Here is a 12,107-nt window from a genome sequence, read left to right on the forward strand (position 1 = left end):
TAATAATAATAATAATAATAATAATAATAATAATAATAATAATAATAATAATAATAATAATAATAATAATAATAATAATAATAATAATGATGATGATGATGATAATAATAGTAATAATAATAATAATAATGAAAGCTCTGAAAACAGAAAGTGAAAAGATGCTAAGGAAACCGGCAAAACAAATTTAAGTTGTCATTTTATCTCATGCATGTGTGCATTCTTCTTTGTTTGCTTATTGTGTTTCTGTATATGTGTCCATTACCTTTGCTTTGAATAATATCTTGTATGCTTTTATTGAATTTGCTAGTTTAAGGTCATTTTCTAATGAGTTCCACAGTTTTACTCCTAAAACAGATATACATCTGCCCTTTGCATTTGTTCTAACTGTTGTTGTGTCAAACATTGCAGTTTTGATTCAATGCTCTTGATATAAAGACAAAATATTTTCAAGTGACCTCCACAGGATTGGAGTTTGATTCTCGAAAGCTGAAAACTGATTGTGATTGTTGCCCGTCGTTGCTCAAGCCAGCAGATATCTGTTGTTGTAGACTGGAGGGAACGCCGAGGTCGTGGGAGATTAACACGTTGGGGGAACAAGATATACGACACCTGTTAATTGAAAGATGAAACGGCCCACATGTGAGACAAAGTCCCTTGAAGTGCTGTTCATGACAAATGAGATGGTCCGTGACCACTGACCTAGGAGAATGCGTTCACTTGGCCCGCGAACCCTTGACCGTCTACGGGGGTTGAGTTCAGTTCACAGCATGGAAGTGGTATTTAAAGCTGCGAGGGCAGGGGCTTGAAAGACTGAATGCAGCTCTGTTTTTCCGCTTATGATCCTTTTCATCGAGGTGAATGGAAATAATGAGAGCGAGAGGGTTTCAACGGCTAAATCAAGAACTGTAAAACAGGATAACCAAATCCTCCAAATGATCCGGGAGATAAGTGCTGCCCGCGGAACGACGCGGCGTCTGGAAATACCTTTTTCAGCCGCTGAACCTCCATCACTCCTCTGCTTTACTGTAATTGACTCTCTTTGCCTGATCGATTTAATCCTTCTCTGATCACAATAATTGAAGATGGTAAAAAAGTGATTGAACTGAAGCACCTTCTTTGAATAACGTGTAAGAGATGTCAGAGCAATAATCATGCGTGATTCTTTAATTCTGCAGATTTACAAAGCACAGGAGTATCTTTGAAGTCCGTGCACCCTGGACAGGTTGCCATGGCTACAGACAGACAAAGTCACACACACTCACATCCTCTCCAATTAATATTTTCCTGACAACTTGCAAATTTGATCATGTTGGCTTTGGGCTTCCTTTACATCTGTTGAAATGATTCACACTTGTGTCGTCGTTACCCGTTGAGTGTTGGTGTCCATTATTCCTTCAGTTAAAATTGTTGAAATTTCATGAATTAGTAGACTATAGTTTTCTGCAAATTATGTTTAAAGCTCATAAAAAAAACTTTACCAATCAACATTCAGAAAAGATTTGAAAAAAGAGAAAGCAAGTATAACTTAAAAGGAACAGAGATTTAAAAAAAACCAAGATTCAGGACTAAATTGATGGAACGTTGTGTTTCTGTGAAAGGAATCAGTTTATGGAACAATCTGAATAAAGAAAACAAAGAATCCAAATCAAACATTACATTCAAAAGAACAATTAAAGCCTGTATGTTAAGTAAATATAATGAAATATGTTAGTTAAGTTTGATTGACATACCCATAGACGGAGGTAATTTTATTTTATTTTAGTTTTTTATTTACTTAGTTGTTGTTTTTTTTTTCATTTTTAATTTATGTTATTTGTGAATTTATTTCTTGGAAAAAGGGGGAGATTTTGGTAAGATTCTTCTTCTTTCTGTTCCCTTTTCATTCACAATTTGTGAACATTTGTATTTGTATTTGTATTGAATTGTTTGTCTTATTTTTTGAATGAAATAAAGAATAAAATTAAATGAAATGAAATGGTCAGCGTGTGTATGTCTATGTCCTGTCCCGCTTGTCCTCCTCTCGAGCCGGCAGGTCCACGATGTCCACGCAGGCTTCTTCAGCACACAGTGGACTCTGGCTCAGTATGGGCAAGTGACACGGTTCCCACCTGGCTTCAGTATTATGGGTCCCCAATGGTAAGCCACGTGGGCCACTTTATGGGCCCCATGAGAGATACAAGTGTATTAAAAGAGGCGTGAGCTGATGAAGGGGGAAATGATGTGAGTCCTATGAAGATTCTGTAAAGTAACATATACAGTAGAGACACTTAACTAAATTAACCATTTGGGCCCCATCTAAAATCCAGGTAGATCTCCTTCAGTCCAGGTGGGAAAACACAGGTAAGAGCATCATGGGTACTGCAGACAGAGCCGTCTGGGAGATTTGCGAGGCCCTGTGCGAAATGGCCGAAATTTTTGGGTTTTTCGGGTCGGATCGGGTGTCTATATGCGCAATTTTAACTCTCCAATTAGCAAAATACTGGATACCTTCCCCTGCCTCATCATCATTTGGCTTGCCTCGACGCGGGGCCCCACGGCTGCTTGAGACCCGGTCGGATCGGTGATTTTTGTATCAAATTTATCAAACAAGCCTTTCAGAGAGGCATTAAACTCTTCCATTTTCTTTAGTTTTTTTCTTTTTTCATCCCCTGATGGAAATTTCCTGAATCTGTCTCGTTCTCTCGACATTGTGTGACAATTTGTTCCACACTCCACCCGTCTGGATCAGAGCACCTTGTGTCTGCGCTTGGTCTGACGCAGTTGTATTGAACAACAGACACGCGCATCATTGCACATATATTTATTGATATGCACAGACTAGTACACATTTAGGTCTGTAATGGAACGTGTTCATCTCTGTTGTCTCTTTTTCTTTTAATCCCACATCAAACTCTGGACCGCTCTGAAGAACACGTGGGTCAGATCGGATTGAACACAATCATACAAGAGTCATTCAAGTCCCAATGATTTACTATAAATTCACTCGTACTAATGCCTCCATATGCACTTTGAACTAACAACAACAAATACCAGCAATACCAACAGATAGTGTAGCTAAAGAAATGCTCCAAACATTGCTTCCACCCTGGATGTGTTGTTGAGCAACATGTTCATATAAGCTGACGTCAGTGTTTTGTCTACAGCCTGTTACAACTTATTCAGAGCACTAAAGAGACCAAAAGCACTATTGCCCTTTCTCATTCTACAACCCGTGACTTTTGCTGTCCTATATTTGGTTAGAAAACGGACCATTTGGACTTGCAGCTCTTCACAGCCAATGAATTGGGGTAGATTTGGACATATGAGGTGTGTGTTTGTGCGTGTGTGTGTGTGTGCGTGTGTGTATGTGTGTGTGTGTGTGTGTGTGTGTGTGTGTGTGTGTGTGTGTGTGTGTGTGTGTGTGTGTGTGTGTGTGTGTGTGTGTGTGTGTGTGTGTGTGTGTGTGTGTGTGTGTGTGTGTGTGTGTGTGTGTGTGTGTGTGTGTGTGTGAAAATCTTCCCTTTTTTATACCTGCAATTTGGTCATTTGTAATCATGCCGTCTGCTTCCTTACAGTCTCCTCCTGATAAAGATATAAAACCATCTCATCTCCACCTTGCTGGACATTATATTTCTTTTTTCCTCTGGCAGCAGAAATTGATGATCTCTTTTTCCACGCTTTGCCTGGCTGGAATGATTCATCGTGGCTTTTAGCACAAACCCATTACAGGCTTCACCACAGCTCCAGATTTTGGCCTATTATTAGTCTCTTTTCTCTAGGAAACAAGGTCACTCAAATAGTCCAGTCTTATTAGGCTGTCACCACTCATTCAGCCTTAAAGAAACATGCACTGTAAGATTTTCATTTGTCTGCATCAGACACTAAGTTAGCTGATCATTTGCACATGCCTGACATAATGCAGTTACTATACACTTGAACCCAGTTTGCACAGTCCAAACTCTATTGTTATCATGCCAGCATGATCTGGGATTGAATGAGCAGAGTCAAGCGATGGTCTGACTGTTTAGCCCCTGCTGATTGAAAGTGGCTGCCCTATTTGGGTCCAGGGTTAGTTCTCAGCTGTCGTCTGAGAGTAGATCACCTCATTTAGGTTCCTAAACCCTGCTCTGCCCTCCCTGTACCCCAATTTTGGATGCATCGTACCTTTGCAGAGATGTCAATGGTCTCAGTTGTACATACAAGCTGCACCTTTTTAGATAAAGCCTGTATCTAGGGCTAGTTTAAGTAATCCTGCACCATCCCTTAAATCAATGATTCTCAACTGGTGTTTTGGGACACAGAATTGGGTTTCGGAACAATTTTGAATAGGATGCAGGCCTTTTTTTTAGGTAAAAATAGTTTTGAAAATTCTTTACAGCTATTTCTCAATTGTTGCACATTTTGTATACATTATATATATATATATATATATATATATATATATATATATATATATATATATATATATATATATATATATATATATATATATATGTATAGTTTTTTTCAGCTTTTTTGTTTTAGATTTAAAGGAGCTGTATGTAAGAGCAATAATAAAACGAATCATAAAATGACCCCGATATGTCAACAGACATTTAAAAATCATGTTCATTTCAAATACTTATGTCACTGACAACAGCACTCAAGCCAGGATATTCCAGTTTAAAAAGAGGAGTTGCAGCCCTCAACTGATGTTTATGTTGTCATTTTTTGTTTTGGCCTGAAGCTCCACCCTCCACCTATCTCCCAATCACCAAGTCAGTATTGTTTCTGAAGCTCCACCCTCCACCTATCTCCCAATCACCAAGTCAGTATTGTTTCTGAAGCTCCACCCTCCACCTATCTCCCAATCACCAAGTCAGTATTGTTTCGGCATCCGGGTTGCCAGCTCGGCTCTAATTATCGCAGCCATGGCAGCCTACGTTCCTGCTGCATTCTGCAGCCTACCTGGCAACCTCTGGTCGGGGGGAGGAGGGGGAGGGTACACGCCGCTCAACAATATTTTGAAAGTGACTGCAGTACCAGTTTCACCTTCTTCTTTGGCATTTTGGCGTTACTTCTCAGTTTTTTTACTTTTTTTTATTAAAGCGCTGACACAATGCAACCTGAGGTGTAACCTGCATCACCTTCTCATTAAATACATTTCAGAAGTTGAAAATTGTCCTCGATATGGGCATTTTAAATTTCAAAATAAAAAAATGTTCCTTGAATGTAAGACGTTGAGATTTGAGCAGTGAAATTTTCCCTTGTTTTAAGAATTGGACAGCTTGTAATTGAGGTGTATGATGGGTCCTGAACCTGGACCAGTTGAAAACCACTGCTTTTGGCCTCCATTGCTGGGGGGCCTCTTATGCAGCAATGGACAATTCTCCTCACTCTTTTTACTGTTCTCTTTATGTTTCCCTGCTGGACAGGGTTATGCTGTAGCTTCAGATAATATTCAGGTGGCATCCTATGTACTAACCACAACCAGTACCAGTATGAAGTAGAATCTTTGTAGCTCTACTACTACAACTAAAAGTTGGTAAAAATTGCATATTCTATTTGTTGCAGCTGCTTCATCATGTTCAAGGGAGCCAGGTCCTTCAGAAAAGTAAATGTAACTTCTTTTGGTATGTTATATGACTTGTAAATGCCAAAAAAAAAAAATTATCTTGTAGTTTTATAAAATATTAAAAAATTACCGATCTTATGTGAAAAATCTTTTAGGAATATCTAGGAATTTTTCAACAAAAATCTCCTATATTAACGTATTAACCTGTCAACATACTGATGAGTTCTAATTCCTTCAATTTCAGGATTTTAATTCTGTGAAAACACAGTGAAAAAATAAATGATTGACCATTCGCATCAAATACATGTAAACGAAAGTAATACACTTCTTTTGAAATTGTGAAAACAGCGCTCTGTTATTTGGGTAAAATCTGAGAAAAATAAGAAGTTTAAATTGACGCCTGAAAATTATAGCTATACAGTAGAACAATTATTCCAACCGTAGTTTAAGATTGGTCATAGACACTGTCAGGAAATGGAAACTGTTTCTCCAACTGGTGTTTTTTGTGCTTTTTCAATATTATTCCACATTGAAAAGGTCGTGGTCTCCGACAGACATCAGATCTAGCCTGTGCACTTCAGTCTTGATCCAACTATGATATCTGTACATGGAACACTAAGCTTCAATTGTGTGCACTATATTTGTCATTGCTCCAATGTTTAACCTACGTGCTCCAAGTGATTAGTGGATTTACATGTCGCAAAGACCCGAAGAGGAACCCAGACACAAGCACGTAGAGCAGCATCCACAGCTTAGAAAAGGCCAGCAGCTTGGTACCCCCTTCGCTTTGATGCCAGTCGGTTTGTGTTGATCCTGGCCCGGGGCAGAGCATGACAGTCTGACAGTTGAAGCCCCTTGTAACACTGGATGGTCTAGTTATCAAGCACTAAAGTGAATCAGGGATGGTCTGTCGTCCAAAACAACCAATGCTACTTTCAGGCTGTTGCCTATTAACCTTTCTAGGAAGAATATTTTCTGCATTCCTTTGGCACCAGGCTTTTTATTGCCTGTCGCACTACAAACTCTCATCTGATACTGCAGGCTGGGACAAGCTTTTTCATACCCCGGGTGTCTAATTGAGAGGGTCAGAAGGGCCGAACGAGATCTATTAGCGTATTGCTCAGCATGACTTTTTGGAAGCCTTCTGATAACATCAAAGCATGACTATTTCTATCAGCTTGATAAAGCTCCTTGCTGTTGGAAAGGAGATGAGTGTGTCAGCGTCGCAGGCGCCAACAACAGGCATTGGGTGACATGGGAGTGCGGCGTCTGGCTTTGCTCAGAAGAGACCGAGTTGTCTGCACTTCACCAGTCACCATGCTGTTAGTGCTGCTCGTCTGGGTCACTCGCACTGACACGCACCAAGATGTGACTGGATACACTTACTGTAAGGGTAAGAAAAAGAAGGTGTTTTCCACAACTGATCTCACTGAGCAGGATGACATCACTCATAGTTTAGACTAACACCGCTGAAAGATGATTACTATGCTAGGATACGCAATATCTTACTAATCATCTGCATACAGTATGTGCAGAGCTGGTTAGAGTAGCCAAAGATTGTACTCAAGTAAAAGTACTGTTACTTCAGAATAATATGACTCAAGTAGAAGTAAAAAGTAGTCATCCAAATAATTACTTGGGTAAAAGTAAAAAAGTACTTGGTGAAAAAACTACTCAAGTACTGAGTAACTGTTGAGTAACGTCTGATTTATTTTTTTAACACAACCATTTAAACAGACAAAAGTACAAAATAATCATCTTCAGGCAAATTAAATCAATAAAATGATAAAATTATTATTTTATTAACCAAAAAATTAATAAAAAAGAAAAAATAGCTTAAATTAAAATAATCTTAAAGTAAATTCAAGTACTTTAATAAATAATAAAATAATAACAGAATAAAAAAATAAATAAAGCACAAGTAGTACAAAATTTCAAGCCTTTGTGCTTTTTTCTTTTTAACCAGGCAGAACTAGAACAAGCCCATGAACTCATAGAAACTCCTTGTGTGTTTGAGTCTGTGTAAATGTGACAAAAAATGCAAAAACAAACATTTTTCCCAAAGAATCACCCAGTGATGTCATGAGATTGACGCGTACAAGGATAAAAGGGATAAAAGAAAAGTAACAGCTCAACGTAGCCTAATGTAGCGGAGTAAGAGTAAGAGTTTCTTCTTCACAAATCTACTCAAGTAAAAGTACAAAGTATAGTGATTCAAAACTACTCCTAAAAGTACAAAATTTCCCAAAACTTACTCAAGTAAATGTAACGGAGTAAATGTAACTCGTTACTACCCACTTCTGAGTATGTGTCATCTTACTTTATACTTCAGAAACATGACACTCAAGTGGTTTAGTCAACAGCAGTATTTACAGCATGTACATAAACACGCTTGAAGATGGAATACAGTTGATGAGTATAACATATTTATGAACATCAAAGGGGTTTTAAAGCAGTGAGAAGTAAGCTCAAAATGTCTAACAGTTCTAAAAATGTTTTGATAGCTTAAAGGGGACATACTGCCCGTCTGTCATAAGATGACATTACCTTTGCTTCTAATATAATGTCTGGGACATGGTTTGGTCAAAGTGACAGACATTTCTAGTACAAAGTCATTGTTTCAGTCATGTCTTTATGGCTCTGCTCAGAGCAGTGGGTTTCAGCCACTTGACTACAACACCGTCCTCCTCCATGGGTGTCGCTCTTGGACATATGAGGTGTGTGTTTTTGTGTTAGCCAGGTTTACTCACTTATGAGGTACAGAAAATACAGCACGGTGTGATGTTTGGTGGAGATAAAAGTGGGGGAGGAGCTGGATAAGTCTAGACTGATCTGAGTCTGTGAGGTCGCGGTACACAGGAAAATCTGCACTGCACACCGAAATGACACATTGTCACAGTGCTCCACACGAAGAAACAGGGATGGGTTGTCTCATGGTGGATTTCCATCACACAATTCTCAACATTGTGCCACTCCAGGGGTCTGGTGTTTCCAGTTTTTTTTTTTTTTTACAGAGTAACTCTCCTGGAATCTCATCCAGTGAGACTTTTCTTCAAAATAAAGAAGAATTACACCTTGAAGAAGATGGATGGACACATCTTCTGTTGTGACTGTGGCTACCCCTGTTACAAAGATAGTCAACAGAAGGTGAAGGCAGAAGATTATCATAAAAACGATTATTCAGAGGCAAATCCCTTACGTAATATACAGGACTGTCTCAGAAAATTAGAAATATTGTGATAATTGTGGTAAAAAAACTCAAATATCCTATCTCAAAAAATTTGAATATTCTGGGAATCTTAATCTTAAACTGTAAGCCATAAACAGCAATATTAAAATAATAAAAGGCTTGCAATATTTCAGTTGATTTGTAATGAATCCAGAATGTATGACATTTTTGTTTTTTTTACTTGCATTACAGAAAATAAAGAACTTTATCACAATATTCTAATTTTCTGAGACAGTCCTGTATTAATGCATAATGATTATATAGTGTTATAGGTCAACTACATTGTACTAATGACGCCGAAAACAGCTGGTAACTACATTTTTATGGATTTGGATTGACAGGCTATATCACATCCAGTGATTTTGGAGATGTGCAAATGTGAAAAAAGTGTTTCTAATACACTTTTACGATAAACTATAGACTATAGACGCAACTGAAAAACTTTTTTTTGCAACATTTTATCTTTTTTTAAAAATTCTAGGTAAAAATACAGGTTTTACTTAGTGATACTTAGGTTTTGTATGATGATGGATGGATGGATGGATGGATGGATGGATGGATGGATGGATGGATGGATGGATGGATGGATGGATGGATGGATGGATGGATGGATGGATGGATGGATGGATGGATGGATGGATGGATGGATGGATCGACCATTTGACAATACTAAATACATTAAGAACCTCCACCATAGTGGGCATTTGTGACTGGCAAATATCCAGCACATGTAATGTCACACAAACACACACTTGTCCATACACAGACTCTGGTAAACAACCCAACTGCTCTCACCAGCTGCCCTTCCTGCACACTTGACTCGCACACCTCATTGAGTTCACAAACTGCATCGACAGACAGTCCCTAAGGATGCTCTAGCAAAGTGGTAAACAAGAGCTTCCTCTCAGAGATCAGTCATATGTGCTGAACTCTCTGGAGCTGATGTCACGCTGTTGTGAACCCGCCTACACTGAAACGAATTTTAGATCCGTCACTGGGGTTTAATCAGCTCGATCCCGAGTGTTTCATGGGCTGGAAGTAAACAGCGAGAGTGGCGCTGGTGTAAATTTCTGTGGTACTTCGACACGTGAGTCACTTCCACAGTTATATTCTTTCAAGGAACAGGAGCAACAGTCACGGGAGATCAAGGGAAGGTGTTTTCTGACTCAGAAAACCTTAACAGTCAGATCTCTTCAGGAAGTCTGCCATTTTATTCATTCATTCATTTATTTTCTGTGATTCATTTAATGAATCCCTCATTGTCACATCACTAATCAGTATTATTTTTCTTCATTGTCTGCAAGAAACCAAGACATGAGGGAATTGATTTTACCAAGAATATCATGATAAATGACTTTAATGCAAGGTTTCTCAATGAGCTCTCTAATTGCTAATCTTCATCAAAATAAGGTCAATGCACGGCGCATGCTGTGTTAATAACATTGCTGAGGTAAATACAGCTGCAGAGGACCTGTAACAGGATGCATAAACAGGATGCATCCTAAAAGCACATTAAGTGGATCGTGTGGATATACATTAAAGAATTTCCGGGTCTTCAGTGCTTCAGAAAGTAAGTTGTGGATTTTAAGCGCACTGTAGCAATCTCATGGACGATACCTTTAGAATATATTAAAATCCCAATATAATTTGGTGGCAAATTGATATAATTACAGTTTTTGATGGAGACGAATGAAGACGTTTTTGATGGAAGGTAGAGAATATCGATGATCCATCCTTAGAAACATCTCTCTGTCATTCATACTGTAGGGGTCATTTGAAGCTGATGATGCTGAGAGTTTTACCTTAAAACTTTCAGAAGTGACAAGAATTGTAGTGAACATAAATTTACATCCGACTGGACATTTGATTTTAAATGGAGTTTATATTTGGCTGTGCAAAAAGTAAGGGATACCTTTTATGTTAATTTGTTGGATCACAGTTTGATTTTTGGTTTCAAACTTTGTGTAAACAGAATACATTTTTTACATGGTTTAATGTAAAAAAAATTAAATATCACTTTACATTGCAGTAGAATCTCCTAACTATTTGCTCCTGTGCATTTAATGTCATATTTCGATAAGCCCCAAAATAAAAATGTTTTTTCTTGATTGAAGGATATCATATTAGATTAGTGTGGTGTTCAGAAATTTATGGAGAAAGGCTTTTTCTTTTTTTTTTTAAACATCCATCACTCACTTTAACCGTAGTAAGTTTTTGCTCTCCACAACTAGAGCCGAATGTGACCCATGTAGCTCGGCTCTCCTTGCCAAAGGACAGCTTGCACATCATTTTCCTCCCTAACTGTCCTGATATCAGCACACTGAAGCCCCTGGCTAACAACTTCCTGAATCTGACACTGTTGCTGCTCCACATCCCCATGACTCAGTGGAACCACAGACATTTCCCATTACATCTGTTACATTAAGAACAAGTATTAGCCGATATGCTCCTTCTCTCCATCCCCACTCCACTTTGCTTGATTTGCAGTCAGCAAATTACTTCAACCCCTCTGCATTTAGTGTCAGTGGCATGAAGAATGGATCTCAAATGAAAAAAAACCTGGACAGCATGACTTCACACAATGGCTCATGGCCACACTTGTGTAAATGTTTTGGATCATGATTTTGCTTGAACAGCTTGTTATTCAGGATGTCAGCTTCAAGTTCAGTTGGTGGGTGGCATCTAATCAAGCACAGTTGTTTTGAAAATATCTTTAAACAGAGAAATAACATCATAGTAATGGCATCTCAGTTTAGAAAAAAAAAGAAGTGTACTTCATGCCCACAACTTGTATGTGAGAAGGGTACATATGATAGCTTGCCAACAATAAAACAAAGCGATGCCAAATTTTGGTTGTTTTTTTTCTTTCTTCACTTTTTCCATCCGATCACCTTTATTTAATCTATGTATTTACTCCAGGTTGAGCTGGACCACCATGGTGCTTGAGACCAAGAAGCATTCCTAACACCTCAAGTGTTACCATAAAATAATTGCAGGTGCTCCGGGGTAAAAATGTGATTTATTACCCGTGAACTCTGTTTTTATGGCATGCAAACTAAACTAAAAATATGTTGCATGAGTTGAGAGAACAATTTCACTGATGTGCTCATGTCTGGACGAAGGGAGGAAAAAAAAGGGGGAAACACCTCTAGATTGAAAGTTGGTCTTTTTTTCAGTTTGCATGAAAAACATTCTTCTTACTTCCTGAAATGAGTTGAAAAAATAAACAAGTCATCCCTGCGTGACAGGACACAATGTCACAAAGAAAATCATACCAATATGTACACAGGCACAGGTACCAAAAAACAAATTAAAAGAAAGAAAATGCATCATAACAAAAATGAG

The sequence above is a fragment of the Cololabis saira genome, chromosome 23, assembly GCF_033807715.1.
Source record: "Cololabis saira isolate AMF1-May2022 chromosome 23, fColSai1.1, whole genome shotgun sequence".
NCBI classification, from domain to species: Eukaryota; Metazoa; Chordata; class Actinopteri; order Beloniformes; family Belonidae; genus Cololabis; species Cololabis saira.